Here is a 14,729-nt window from a genome sequence, read left to right on the forward strand (position 1 = left end):
AAAAATAAACATTTACTGAGACAAATGCAAATGATCATCTGTTTTGAATATAATTTACTTGTGAGAACAAAACAATTTATTGTCATTGTTCCGACCGAAAAATTTTCCTTCGGTTGATTGTCTCTCACTCCTAAAAGTATAAAAAGTAAACTTTTTGTCAGCTCAATAATTGGAGTTTGCTCGACCGTTTACTTCATCAACATTGTTTACACCTTTTTTGCTCGAAAAATTGAATAAATTATGATTTTTTTTTAATAAAATAATTTTTTTGTTTGTTTCCCGTCAAAAATCTTTCACCACGCGATTCGGAAAATTACTGAAAAAAAATCAACCTACTTTATTTATTTATGAATTCAAGCACGGAGATGAGATGAGTTCAAAAAGTGAAAAATAATAATGAGTAACTTTTTACGCTGCTTTTGTTTGTTGTTTGTGAATGATGAAGGAAACATTATTCGTTGTTATTATTAAAAAAAACAGCTTTTTGATTAATGAAAGCGAAATTGGAGGTGAAGTGAGAAAAAAATGTGCGGAGATTATTCAGACCATGACCCGAAATTTTTTTCCTTAATGAACTTGAGTGAAATAATTGGCTCAGAAAAGGTTGGTCGATTAAAGTTTTAAAGTTTTGTAAAATTTATTTTTACTCGTCCATCGGATTGACGTCTTGCAACTTGCATAATTTATTGAAAATTAATGCTTTTATCCAGTGAAGCAATGGAAAATTTCAATCAAAAAGTAGACAGACAGTACAATTTATCATTCATGCCTTTCTCGGGAACGTCTCTTGATTTTTTTTTTTTTTTTTTTTTTTTTTTTGTAAAAAAAATCTTGATAGTTTCTAATGGAAAATCGAAGGTGAATGTTACATTGCTGAGGAATTGAATGAATGAAAAAAAGGAAAGAAAGAAAAACAAACACGAGTAATTTATTTTTTCTATAACATTTATTTATTACATAACGATGATTCGATGCCCGACGTTTCTTTTCCTATTTTTTTTTTTTCGCCTTGCTTCAATTTATTACGCAGAGCAGAGAGCAGAGGAAAAATTACTCGCCACTCGATATATCTAATTTTTTTTCGATTATCTGATTTATGGTTATGATTATTATGATATTGTTATTATTATTATTACAACTTGATACCTTTTGCCGCGCGCATATAGAACGAACAAAAAATAATCATGGCAACGAAAGTGAAACCAATATCGCGGCGGCTTTCGTTCATTCATTGACCCACAACTGCCTACTACCATCGATAGTCATCCATCGAACGACGAGTATCATAACGATTGTTATTGTTATCATTATTAATAAAAAGGAAAATAAATAATAATGAAATGTAGGTCGATAGGGTTTTTTGATAGAAGCGTATTTTGGTTGAAATTAAATAAAATATTTAATTAAATTTAATTAAAATAATTTTTAAAATATTTAAAATTTATACTCAAAATTATTTTAATTCAACTTAATTTTAATTCAATTAAAATTTAAAAAAATAAATTTAAATTATTTTATTAAAAATTATTAATTATTTTAATAAATGATAATTATTTAAATTAATTTTTATTTATTTTATATTTTTTAAAATAATTTCGAATATTAAAAAAATTAAAATTTTTTAAAAAACTGATATATGAATTAAAATTATTATTTAATTAAAATTGAACTTTATTTTAAAAATCAAGTATATTTTACTATTAAATTCTTAATTTTTAATTAAATAATTTTAATTTAATAAATTAATTTAATTAAAATAAAAAATGAATTAAAATTAAATTAAATAAAAAATTATTTTATAAGAAATATAAATATTTTAATAAATAATTAATTAAATTAAAAAATAAATTGTTTAATTAATTTTTTTAATGTTATTTTTCAAATAATTTTAATTTAATTTAAAATTAAATAATTACATATTCATTAGAATAAAAATATTAAATTAAAATTATTGAATTAATCTATCTTATTAAAAAATTAAATCGAGTATTTAATTAAAAATTAAAATCAATGAAATAAATTAAATTAATTTTTTTATAAATTTAATTAAATAATTATGAAAATATTTTAATAAGAGACTTTAAATTTTTAATTTAAAAATTATTTAATTAAAAATTATAAATTATTTGAAAAAAATTATTTTTTTTTTTTTGATTAATTTAATTTAATTTAATCCATTAAATAATTTTATTTTAAAATTTTATTTATTTTTTCATATTTATTTTTTCAAATTAATTTTTTTTAATTAATATTTTAATTATTTATTTAATTTTTATTATTTTATTTATTAATTTATTTTTTTTTATTTTCATTTTTTTGAATAAATTTTCAATAATTTGTTAGAAACTAAAATTCTAAAAATAATTAAATTTTATTTTTTTCTTATTTAAAAAAAAGACTTAAAACCCATCTAACGATTTAATTTTCCATCCATAACGCCTTTCACTAAAAAAATTGAAGCTCACATGTATAATGATGTCGATTACTATCCCTTGCCTCCCATAGGTACTTGCATTGTAGTCGTTTCCATACCTGATTAATCAGTTTTTGTTGTTGTTGCTGCTCGTTATTCGTTATTGTTGTTTAGATATTGATTTTATTGCACACGTTCTGATTTCTATGACTTGTGTGGCGTTCTTTGTGGCAGTAAATAAGTCATAAAAACCGTGATGATCGTCGTAAAATTATTAATAGCTTATCAATATAACACCCGCCAACGAAGTAAAGTTTCCAATTCTACCGAGGTTGACATAAAATTTATTGGAATCATTATTTTTTGTTCACTGAATGCAGCGAGCTAACTGTTGATGATTTGATTATAATAATAAGCAATAATCTTAATAATAATCGGCATGAAACACAAAAAAATATATAAATTAATAACAAAACAAATGGAGACGACTTGTTAATTGATTTTGATGACATTCGTGATAATTTGTGGCGATAAGTTTGTTTATGTTTCATAATTTAAGAATCAATATTGACCGAGTGGTGATAAGCTGAGTAAATAAACTGAAAGCGATTAAAGTTGATTCATTAAATCCAAATTTGTTTATGTTTAATCAAAAAGAGGAAGAAATCCCCGAAACAGAAAAAAATTATGCAAATCCGATTTTTTCTTCTATTTTTGGTCATCTTTCAAGTTTTTTATAGGAAAAAAGGGATGCACAAAAAAAATGAATAAAGAGACAATTATTTTTGTCATTTTATATTCTGATAAGATGCTGAATCGTAACTTAAATTTTTTTAATGACAATGACGAGAGGAAGACATTTTTATGCAAAAAAAAAGATAATCTTAAAAATTGTCTGAAATAATATTCGTGATAAGATGTCCGCCACGAAGACAGTTTTCGCACGTCACTTTTGTCACATAAATTTCATCTTTTTCATCAGAAGGAAATTTTTGTTGTTTATTGAGAAATTTAACTATAGCGCATTTTGGTTTTGAATTAAAAGTAATTTGCACTGGGATTAAATTTTAATTTAATTAATTAAGTAAAAAATTCTTGAAGATTTTTTTTTAAATTCATTTTAAAAATAAATTAATTTAAAGCCCAAAGCACATTTTAATTTTTTTCAAATATTTTTTCCTGAAATTAATTTTTTTATTTTTTTTTAATATTAAAAAAAAAAATTTAAAGCCCAATGCGCAATTAAATATATATTATATTGATTTTTGGAAAATTTTGAAAATTTTTAAGAATTTATTTAATTTTTTATACTTTTAAATTTTAAAAAAATTATTTTAAATTAAAATTTTACTTTATCCCAATGCACATTTTAAAATTTATGAAAAATGAAAAAAAAATTTTTTTTTAAATTAAAAGTATAAAAAATTAAATTAAATCTTCAAAATCTTAAAAATTTTCCAAAATTCAATATAAAATATTTTCAATTGTGCATTGGGCTTAAAAATTTTTTTTTAAATATTAAAAAAATTAAAGATTAATTTCAGAAATAAAATTTGAAAAAAAAATCAAAATGTGATTTGGGCTAAAAATTAAATTATTTCCTAATAGAAAAAAATTATCTTCAAGAATTTTTTACTTAATTAATTTAATTTAAATTAATAATTTAATCCCCATGCAAATTTCTTTTGATACAAAAAAAAAATTCCAAATGTGCATTGGGTATTTTTTTTAAAATTAAAATTTAATTATTCTTTATTATTTATTTTTTTTAAATTATTTTTCAAAATTTTAATCTAAAAAAAAATTTAAAATGTGCATTGGGTCAAAAAAAAAATTAACGGACAATTTTTTAGTAAATAACGAACTTTTTTCTTTAAAAACTTCAAATGCACTAAAACTGAAAATCTTTTAAAACAGGAGAGAACCAAAAAACAACATTCTGCTTAAAGTGCATTTTGTCAAATTAGTGTCTGTTCTCGTCCTATCGTTTCGTCACAGCATCAGACTATCACAGCTCGCAATAACAACAAGTCGAGTTCTCGCATCGTTCGTTCGTTCGAGGCAACGAAATGGATTAAATTGCTGATGACGATGATAAAATAATATATTTTCATGAAGCAAAAAAAAAAGTGTGTGGATGGTATAATTTTTTTTTTATCAGTTAATGGTGCTCCGGCTTGCTGCTTTTCCGTTGATGATGGCACGTTGTCATAAATTTTTGCCATGCACGAGGTCATGAAATCTGTCATTTAGTGTAAAAATCAATGTTATCACTTTTGACACGGATTGAAATCGCTCGTCTAATGGCACGCATAGTATAGTGTCATCGATTGGGTCACGTGACTCATTTTCGCATTGATTATTTCTGACATCTGTTACTCTGTTTTTCGTAGTTCGTTTGCCGACAATAACGACTCGAACCGGGAGAAATGTCGGAAAAAGGTGAAATTGAATTAATACTCTGTGCTTAAATCTAATCTTTCTCATTTGTCAGGACAATGTTCTCTGTCTCTGTACGCAGGTGTTAATGCTTTTGTTCGGAAATACGGACAAACAGAATGAAGGAGGAACTTGATACGCACATATTGTTGAGGTTTTTAGCACATTTTTTTCGTTTTTATCGTAATGGACTTTATTTAAAAGGGAAGAAAGTTCGGGGAAAAAATGTGTAAATGACTAACAATTTACAATGTTCGTTGTTCAATTTACAATCAATCAAGGTACTGAGACGCCCACGACTGACGTTGCGATTTTTTTTTATTTTTTTAAATGAACGCCCACGATGAACCCAAAAAGTGAGTTTTTAAAATAATAAAAATAATTTTTCTTTTTAAATTTATTAAAAAGGACGAAGAGTTTGACATTTTTATATTTTTTGTTTAAAAAAAATATTTTCAAATAAATATAAATTTTAAAATAAAATTGTATTTATTATATTTTCATTTTTAAAAAATATTATTTTTATTTAATTAATTTTTTATTTCATTAAATTATTTAAAAAAAAAACTTTATTTTTATTTTCTTTAAGAATATTAAATTTTTTTTAAAATTAAATAAAATTTTTTTAATTGCAACAAAAATTTTATTTTAATATTATTTTGTGACGATTAAATTTTAAAAATAATTCTGTAAATAAAAAAATTTAAAATAATTAAAAAAGTTATAAAAAAATTTAAAATTATTTAATTATTTTTATTTATTTATTATTATTTTTTTAAAATTATTAAATTCTTTTATTAAGAAATATTTTATTTTAATAAAAATTATTTAGACTTTAATTTTTTATTGAGAATTTAAGATCTTTAGAAATTTTAAAAATAATTCTTATTTTTTTTTATTCTCTTAAAAAAATATTTCTTAAATATTAATAAAAATAATTAAAAATAATAATTTAAAAAAAAATTATTTTATTTATTTTTTTTTTATTTTATTTTATTAATTTTTTCTTAAATTTATTTTAATTATTTAAATTATTATTTTTATAATTTTAATTAAATTTATTTCAAATAATTTTTTTATTGAACAATAAAAATTCTTAAAAATTTTTGAAATAATTTTAAAAATTATTTTTTTTTAATTTCTTTAAATAAAATATTTTTAATTAATATTATTAATAAAAAATATTTTTATTTTTGATATTTTTAAAATAAAGCTTAAACTTTTTTAAATTTTATCATTTCTTTTTAAATTTAAAGCATTTCATCAATTTAAATCGAGAAAATTTTTCATTCCATTCAAACTTAAATTTTCCTTCAAGGGACAAAATTTCGGAAAATTCCATGAAGGAAGGTTAAAAGGATTCTAAAGAAGAGAAAAGAAAGTATCAAAAGATGAAAAAGTAGGTAAAATAATAATTACTTGCTTTATAAATTTTTAATTTAATTTCATACAAAAACACATGTGTGACTTGGTCATAGCTACAAAATGTGTGTTTTAAATGAAAATATGCTTGAATATAATATTTTATGAAAGTTTTGAAATATTTGCTTTAGAAATCTATATGTCTGACTAAATAACACACACTCCCACGCTCGTACACAGAAAATGACAGAGTAAATTAATACATAGCAAAATTTATAATTAAATTTTATTGAATTTCGTATGGTAAGTCCTTTGGGGAATTATTATTATTTTATATAAAATTCTTTTTTTTTAAATATTAATTAAAAAATAGTTGAATTGAGATTTTTTTTCTATTTTTTTAGGGATTAAACTCATTTTTTGTCCCCTTCTTGGAATTGACGTGAAAAAAAATGAAACGAAGCATGAAAGGATGCGAGACAACAAAATGCACATCAACAAACAATTCATCATGATGGAAAAAGCATGTCGCAAAAGTTGTTTTTGTTTTTTTTTTACATGAGACATTATGATTTTACATTCATCATTTGTGTCATTTTTTCGTTTTTTTTTGTCGTCTCGCACTTGTTATTGCAATTGTTTAACAAATATGTTGTTGTTCGTTTCGTCGTAAAAGGTGTATTTGATGCAAAAATTTGTAAAAAGCTCTTTTTGTTCGTCACACAAGTTTTTTCTTGTCAATTGTTGTCATGCTGAAATATGAAAAAAATGACTTATGGGAGATTTATGGGGTGTGACACGTAAGGAAATGGCGGAAAAAGGATCAACTGTGAGTTTTTTTGTTTTCTTATTTTTTTTATAATTTTTAAAATATTTAAAAAATATATTTTTGACAAATTTCGACATTTAAAAAATAAAAAAAAAAATATTAAACAAAATTAAAATTAAAAAAAAAAATAAGTTTAATAAAATAAAAATTATTTAATTAATTTGGATAAATCGATAAAAATTAAAACTTATTTAAAATTAATTATTTTTTTATTTTTAAGTTTTTATCATTTCAATTAATTAAAACAAAATAATTTAAAAATAAAAATATATGAAAATACGAAATTAAATAAAATTTTAAAATATTCAGAAATTTTCTGAAATAAAAATTTAAACAAAAAATTTAAAATAAAATTATTAATTAAATTTAAATTAATTAAAATAAATTAAATTCGTAAAAAAATTTCTCCCTTTTAAAATTATTAACTTTACGGTATTTTGAGATGAAAAAATAATTTTTCAAACCAAAATTATTTAATATCTCACTCAAAAAACAAACATTTTCATAAACTTTATTATTTGCTTATGAAAATAAATAAATTTAAATAAAAAAAACAAAGAAACGCCTAAAATTCTTTTGTTTGTTTATTCCCAGTTTCATTCTCAGAAACGAAGGAAACTTTCTCATAACAAACATGTTTAATTAGTAAACAAATGTTCAAAAAACATGTCATGATAATTATTTTATTATTATTATTATTTTGTGTCTTATTCCATATTAATTTCTTTTGAGAAGTCTCTCCGGATATTTACTTTCTTAATTATTTATGAAATCTGAGAAGCAGATCATTTTTAGTTTTCGTCAAAAATTTATCTTATGAGAAAAAATTCATTAGACTTACCTTTTTTTCTGTTGTCAGGTAAATTGTTCTGAAAAGAAAAAACAAAAAAAAAATAAGAACATTCCATTTTTATTGCCCGAGGAAAATCAATTTTCTAGTCTATTAAATAGCAGCAGCAAAATGGATCAAACATCGTCTCTAATTTTATTTTTAAATATGTATTATCATCATCTTCGTCTCTTTGCCCTCCTCATCCCTTGTTGTGTACATTAATATTATTGTTATTATTATTAAATGAGTGGCTGTTACATTTAACAACTGGTTGACTTTTCCGTACATTATCCTCTTCGAGTCGATTCGATTTTTGCTTTTCTCTCCCCCTCTCACACATTGAAATTTCCTTTTTGTGCTCTTTTTGTTTGCCTTTTTATGTTAAATATTTTTTTTTTGCTGTACAGTGCTCTGTAAAAAAAAGGTTACACTTCGATGACTTTTACCTTTTTTCGTTACTGGAGGAGGATGAATACGCAAAAACATGCAAATAAACGCAAATATCTTGTCTGCCCTTGTTTCGAATACAAAACAACAAGCACGTGCAGTTTTAAAGCAAACAATAATTTTTTTCTTTTGTTTTTTAATGATTTGAAGGAGGAAATGGGATGTTTAAAACAAAATTTTTTGAAATTTTTATTTTTTAATTTTTTAAGATATTTTTTAAATTTAAATTTTAATGAATATTCATTAAATATATTTATTTTATTTTATTTAATTAAATTTAAAATAAAATTTAAAAATTTCATTAAATTTTTTCGAGTTTTTATTTTTTCAAATAATTTTATTAATGTTCTTTAAAATTTTCATTTTTTTCTTAGTCTTTTAATTTTTTTATTGATTTTTCACTTTTATTGATTTGAAAGAAGAATTAAAGAATTTTATTTTATTCAATTTGAAATTTTTATTAAATTATTTTTTTTAATATAATTAAATTTTATTAAAATATTTTCGAGTTTTATTTTTTTTATGAATTTTTAAAAATGATTTTAAGAAAAATCTTAAACAAATCATAAAATTTATGAATTCGTAATTTTTTTAAAAAAAATTATTATTTCTTGGAAATCAAAAAAAAAATATTAATAAAATAAAATAATTAAAAAAAATGAAATTTTTTTCGTAATTAGGAAATTTTAAAAATTCATAAATATTAGAATTTTTTTTAACTAAAAATATTTAAAAATAAAAAAATGATTATATAAATTTTTAAATATTTTTATTTTTTTAAAATTTATTTAAATTGATTCATTTAATTTTTTTAATTATTTTAAAATAAAAACATATTTTAAAAATTGATTTAATTATTTAAAATAATTTATTGATTAAAATAATTAAAAACACATAAAATTAATTAATAAAAATTAAAAATTTAAATTTTTTAAATATTCTGAAATTTTTTAAATATTCTGAAATTTTTTAAAATAAAATTTACGGACAAAATTAAATTCTCAAAAATTAATTTTTTCTTTCGAAATGCGTTTAAAAAGCATAAAAATCACAGAAAACGGTTTAATTGAAAATTTAAACGTGATACGATTTTTTCCTCCTTTAATTTTATTTTTTTTTCTCACACAAATCTGCAAAGCTTTACGCTACAAACGCTTCGTTGTCTGCATTGACTGTTGTTTGTATTTATTATATTCTTATTTTTCTTTCCTTTTTTTCGGATGTTTTACGTGTATCCAGTCTACCGTATTAATTTTGTGTGTTTTCTGATTTATTTGCGTTTAAAATGCTTGTCCTCCTCTGGCAACGCAAAAAAAAAAGTTTAACCTTTATCAGTATTTAAATTCCTTAAGTAAAGTTTGATTCATAAAACGTGCTCGACATAAAAAAGCAAAAAAAAAAAAAATAAAAATGTGTCGAAAACAATTATTCGGGCGCACAAAATCGCTCAATATTTATGGGAATGTGAATGATGTCTTCTGTCCAGCAATCAAAATTCAGCGACTCAGAAAATTGAATTTTTTTTTTCGGAATATCGAAAGTTGCACATTTTTGCACAGAAACAAACAAAAAAAAAAGTTTTCATGTAAATTATTTTTTATAGACTGCTTTGGGCGATATTATTATCACATTTCCCTTAATTACACATGCACGAGGAAAAACAACAACGAAAAAAACGTCGCTCGTCGTTATCATATTAAAATATTTAAAATTAGATCAAACTAAAATTAACTAAAACTTTATAATAATGGATGGTTTGTGAGTGCATAAAAGACACATATTTGCGGCGAACGGAGTAAAGTAGGCCATTAATTCAGCAAATATAATAAAATAATGGGAAAAGTGCTGGTTGCTTTGTACGCTGATGCTTGCAAATGATATGACAACAACAACAAAAAATGGAAACTGTAAACTTTTTTTTAGAGAGAGAGCATCTCTCAGTGTAAAAATTTTACGTAAATGGAAATTATTATAAAAATTTTAAAGTCCGCGCGCTGATAAAAGGCTTTATGGCGAATGAATATTGTATGGCTTGTTGAATGTTGATGCAACTTGAGAAGGAACGTGGGAGGAAATGAACTTTCGCTCGCTAATTATGGGAAAAAATTGTTGTTTGTTGTGATAATTAGCTCCTATCTAAAAGTTTTTTTTTTGTAATGAAAAATCTGAAGCCGGAAGTTGAATTTTAGTACCTGTACCTAATTTATAAATAAAAAAAATAATTTATAAAAAAAAATGATTTTTGAATAAAATTTTATTCAAAATTAAAACATTTTATTAAAATTTTTTTTTTTGAAAAATTGCTTGAACTTCGTTTATTATTTATTATTTTTGTCTAAAAATTTTTAATTTAAATAAATTTTAAATATTTAAATTATTTTTGAAATTAAAATGAATTTATTTATTTATATTTTTATGAAATTATGAGAATTATTTTTAAATTTTAATTTTATTTAATTTATTTAACAATTTAATTATTTATTTATTTTTTTTTTTTTTTAAATAAAATTTAAAAAAAAATTTTTTTTTTTTTTTAATTTTTAGTACTAATTGAAATTAATGATGAAAATTTTTTTAAAATTAAAAATTAAAAAAATAATTTTTTTAAGTTTTGATTTTTATCGAAAATCCAAATTGATTAAATAATTTATATTTTATTTAATTTTTTTTTATAAATTTTTTTTAAATTAAATTTAATTATTTTTTAATTTTAAAAGATACATTTTTATTTAAGATTTTTTTTTTAAATTTTGATGAAAAAAAAGTTCAACATTTAAAAATTTTTTATTGATTTATCGTTTTTTTTTTTTTCAATTTTAAAAAATAATTTCTTTTTTAAATTTAAAAATTTTTTTTTTATTAAAATTAAAAATTAATTTTAATTTTAAAAAAATAAATAATTATTAAAAATTATGAAAATATATGAAAATACGTAATAAAATAAAAATTTTAAACAAAAAATGTTAATTTTAAGTTTTATTTTCGTTAAGAGAACAAATTTTTAAATTCTCTTAAAATTATCAACTTTACGGTATTTCAACTTATTTGAGCTCAAAATTGTAATTTCAAGGTATTTCAATATTTTTTTATATGCTTGGTTTGGATTAATTGAAAATTTTTTTATATACTTACGATTTTTTTTAGTACTTTAAGTCAATAATTTTTTAAAGTCCTTCTTAATGGTTTTCTATAAAAAAAAATTAAATTACTCCCATTTACCCATATTTCGCTTTAAAAGACTTTCAAAACAAATCGTCCCGTATCAATAACTTTCTTCACATACTTTTCCCATGATGATCCCATAAAAAAAGCGTGTCGAAGGAAAAAGGGGTGTGAAAGTGTAAAGAATTGAAGAAAAAAAATCGAAACTCGTTTAATCTTCAAATAAAAAGAAAATATTTCCAAATGATAGAGTCATTCGTTTTCGATTGAATGCCTTCAGTGTTGACTGCACGAATTTATTTATTTTTTTCACCATTCATGCTCCGGAGTGAATATTAGCACAACAATAATACCGAAATAAATCCCTTTCTAAACATTATGGTTCTTCAGATTTTTTTTTCTCCCTCCGTTCATTTACTTCGACTTTTTCTTCTTCTTCTTCTTCTTCACACATCAGTTGCCATATCATGAAGAAACGACTTGAAACGCATGAGTGTGTTATATGATTATTTGCCGTATTTATTTGTTGATACGACTTGAGAAGCGACAAAGGAGAAGAAGAAGGAAAAAAGGTAGATTGGTGTAAAGGGCAATAATAAAGGAAAAAGTATTTCTTACGCCAATGTGGATCGTCAAGAGTATCGTAAATTGTTTGTTTGTTTGTTTGTTATTTTTGTTCTTCTTCCATATGATGAGTCCCAATCCAAGGCGATGAAAAAGTTCCGCATGTTTTGTCATGTCATTAGGATCCTTTTTTTATTTTTGTTCTAAAAGTAAAATGAGAATAGTTTTTAAGCGTTCTTTAGGTCACTTTGATGGACAGCATAAAAAAAGTTGAGTTTTTACAACATCATCTTTCAAACATGGAGGACTGGCGCGCGAATCTAACCGATCTCAGTTTTGGCGGGAAAAATTATTTGGCATCCCTCTCGTGGCAATTTTTGTTAAAAAAAAAAGTTTCAACGTTTTAGCTATTTAATTATCATCTTCAGGGATAATTTTTAAGTACTTTTGAAAAAAAATTTAAATTATGAAAAAAATTAATGCATAATTTCATAACATTTATAAAAAAAAAATAAAAATCTGCAATATTAAAATTAAAATTTAAAAATTTTTTTTTTATTGAAAGGAAAATCAATTTAAGCTTCTTAATATTAGATAAACTTAAAAAAAAATAAAAAAATTTAAGCTTTAAAATTTTTGAAAAAAATTTAAATTTTAGTTTTGAAATGTTATACTTAAATATATTTTTTAATTTTTTTTTTTATTAATGCCTAAAATGTAAAATTTTGAAATCAATTTTTTTAATCGACAACAGCTGAACTTGTTTTAATGGCCAAGCCTTTTAAAAATATATTTTTTTTTATATTTTTAATTAATTTTTTAATTCAAAAGGAATTTCATAAAATTAAAAATTATTTTTAATTTTTTTTTATTAATAAAAATTAATATTATTTTTTTTTATTATTTATTATTAATAAAATAAATTAATTTAAATTATATAAATAAAAATTTTTAATTAATTAATTAAATTATTTTAAAAAAATAAAAAAATATGAATTTAAATTATAATTTTTATTAAATAATTTTCTTAAATAAACTTTAAAACGATCAAAAATAAATTAAACATTTTTAAAATTAATATTTTATAAATAATAAATCTTTCAACATGGAGGACTGGCGCGCGAATCTAACCGATCTCAGTTTTGGCGGGAAAAATTATTTGGCATCCCTCTCGTGGCAATTTTGTGAAAATAAAGTAACAGCCGGTTACGGAGTTAATATTTATTTATTTCGCACACTTTTGTCCGACTCTTGGGGCAAAAGAATGACGAACATAACAATAGAAACGCACTGCAGTAACAATCAACTTTTTATGCCCTTTAACTTATTTCTGCTCGTTGTATCCCTTTTTTTCTGTTTGTTTACTCAACAAAACGGCACAAAAACTAATTTCGAGTCTATTTATAAGGTCGGTACGAGCCACGTGTGAGAATGCCAATTACGGGCAATTTTGAACCATTTTTTCCCGATTGAAACATAACAATGACAGAGGACAAAAGGATGCAATTACAGAGGAGGCGACACTCACTTAAAACGAGGACATCGATATTAAAATTACATCCAAACAACCTTTTTTGCATCCAATTACCACAATTTTCCGTAATAATAATAATTTTTCCATGTGTACGAGGGAAAATTGAAATTTTCTGTGTGAAGGACGAGCTTTTAATCGTTTTTATGACAATAAACAAGTAAAAGGGAATATGATATGCTTATGGCATGACATCTATCCTCGTTTCTCCTTTATTCGTTGAAATTTAAATATTTTCTAACGAACACACACATTCCTCGTGTTTAATAGAGAAATTAGCAATTAGCATGCATAATTTAGTTCAAATACGTGAGTTCATTGTTCGGATTCTCCGAGCGCGAACGAAAGAAGAGAAAACACGTGACAATTTGTCAAAAATTACTTGTGCAGTTTTGCGAAACTTTTGAAGTATTTCAACAATATTTATAAATAAAATCTCAAAAGTTATTAATTTTATATTACTTTTTGAAAGTATGGTTAAGTAGAGGAAAAAAAAGAGAAATAAATAAATAAAATTATAAATTGCAACGATTAAAGAAACTTTTATTGATAAAGTTTTATCGTCGAACCACGTTCTTGTTTTCGCTCGAAGATGATGGCGAAGTGTAAGAAGTGCTGGTTTGCGACGACCGCATTTTTGCGCTTCTATTTTTTATGTGTTTCGTAGATTCTTATTTTGATTAAAAAAAATCGTTTTAATGGAATTTAATGTCTTTTTGTGTATTAAAAAATTTTAAATAATAATATTTTTTTTAAAATTTTATTAAAATAAAAAATTTTTTAAAAAATAAATAAAAAAAAAATTTAAATAAAATAATAATTTTAAATTAAATTTTTATTTAAAATAATAAATTTACAATAAAAAAAAAATAAATAAATATTAAATAAAAAAATTTAAAAAATAAAATAATAAATTTAAAAAAAAAATTTAAACATAAAAAAATTTAAAATAAAAAATAATTTAAAAAATATAAAAAATAAAAATAATTTTAAGAAATTTAAAAATAAAACAAAATTTTTAATCAAAAAAATAAAAAAAAATTAAATTCATAAAAATTTTAAAAAAATTAAAAAAAAAATTAATGGTTTTAATTTTAATTAAAATTATTTTTTAAAATAAAAATTAAAAATAAAATAAAAAATTTAAAAA

Source organism: Culicoides brevitarsis, chromosome 1 (genome assembly GCF_036172545.1).
Source record: "Culicoides brevitarsis isolate CSIRO-B50_1 chromosome 1, AGI_CSIRO_Cbre_v1, whole genome shotgun sequence".
NCBI classification, from domain to species: domain Eukaryota; kingdom Metazoa; phylum Arthropoda; class Insecta; order Diptera; family Ceratopogonidae; genus Culicoides; species Culicoides brevitarsis.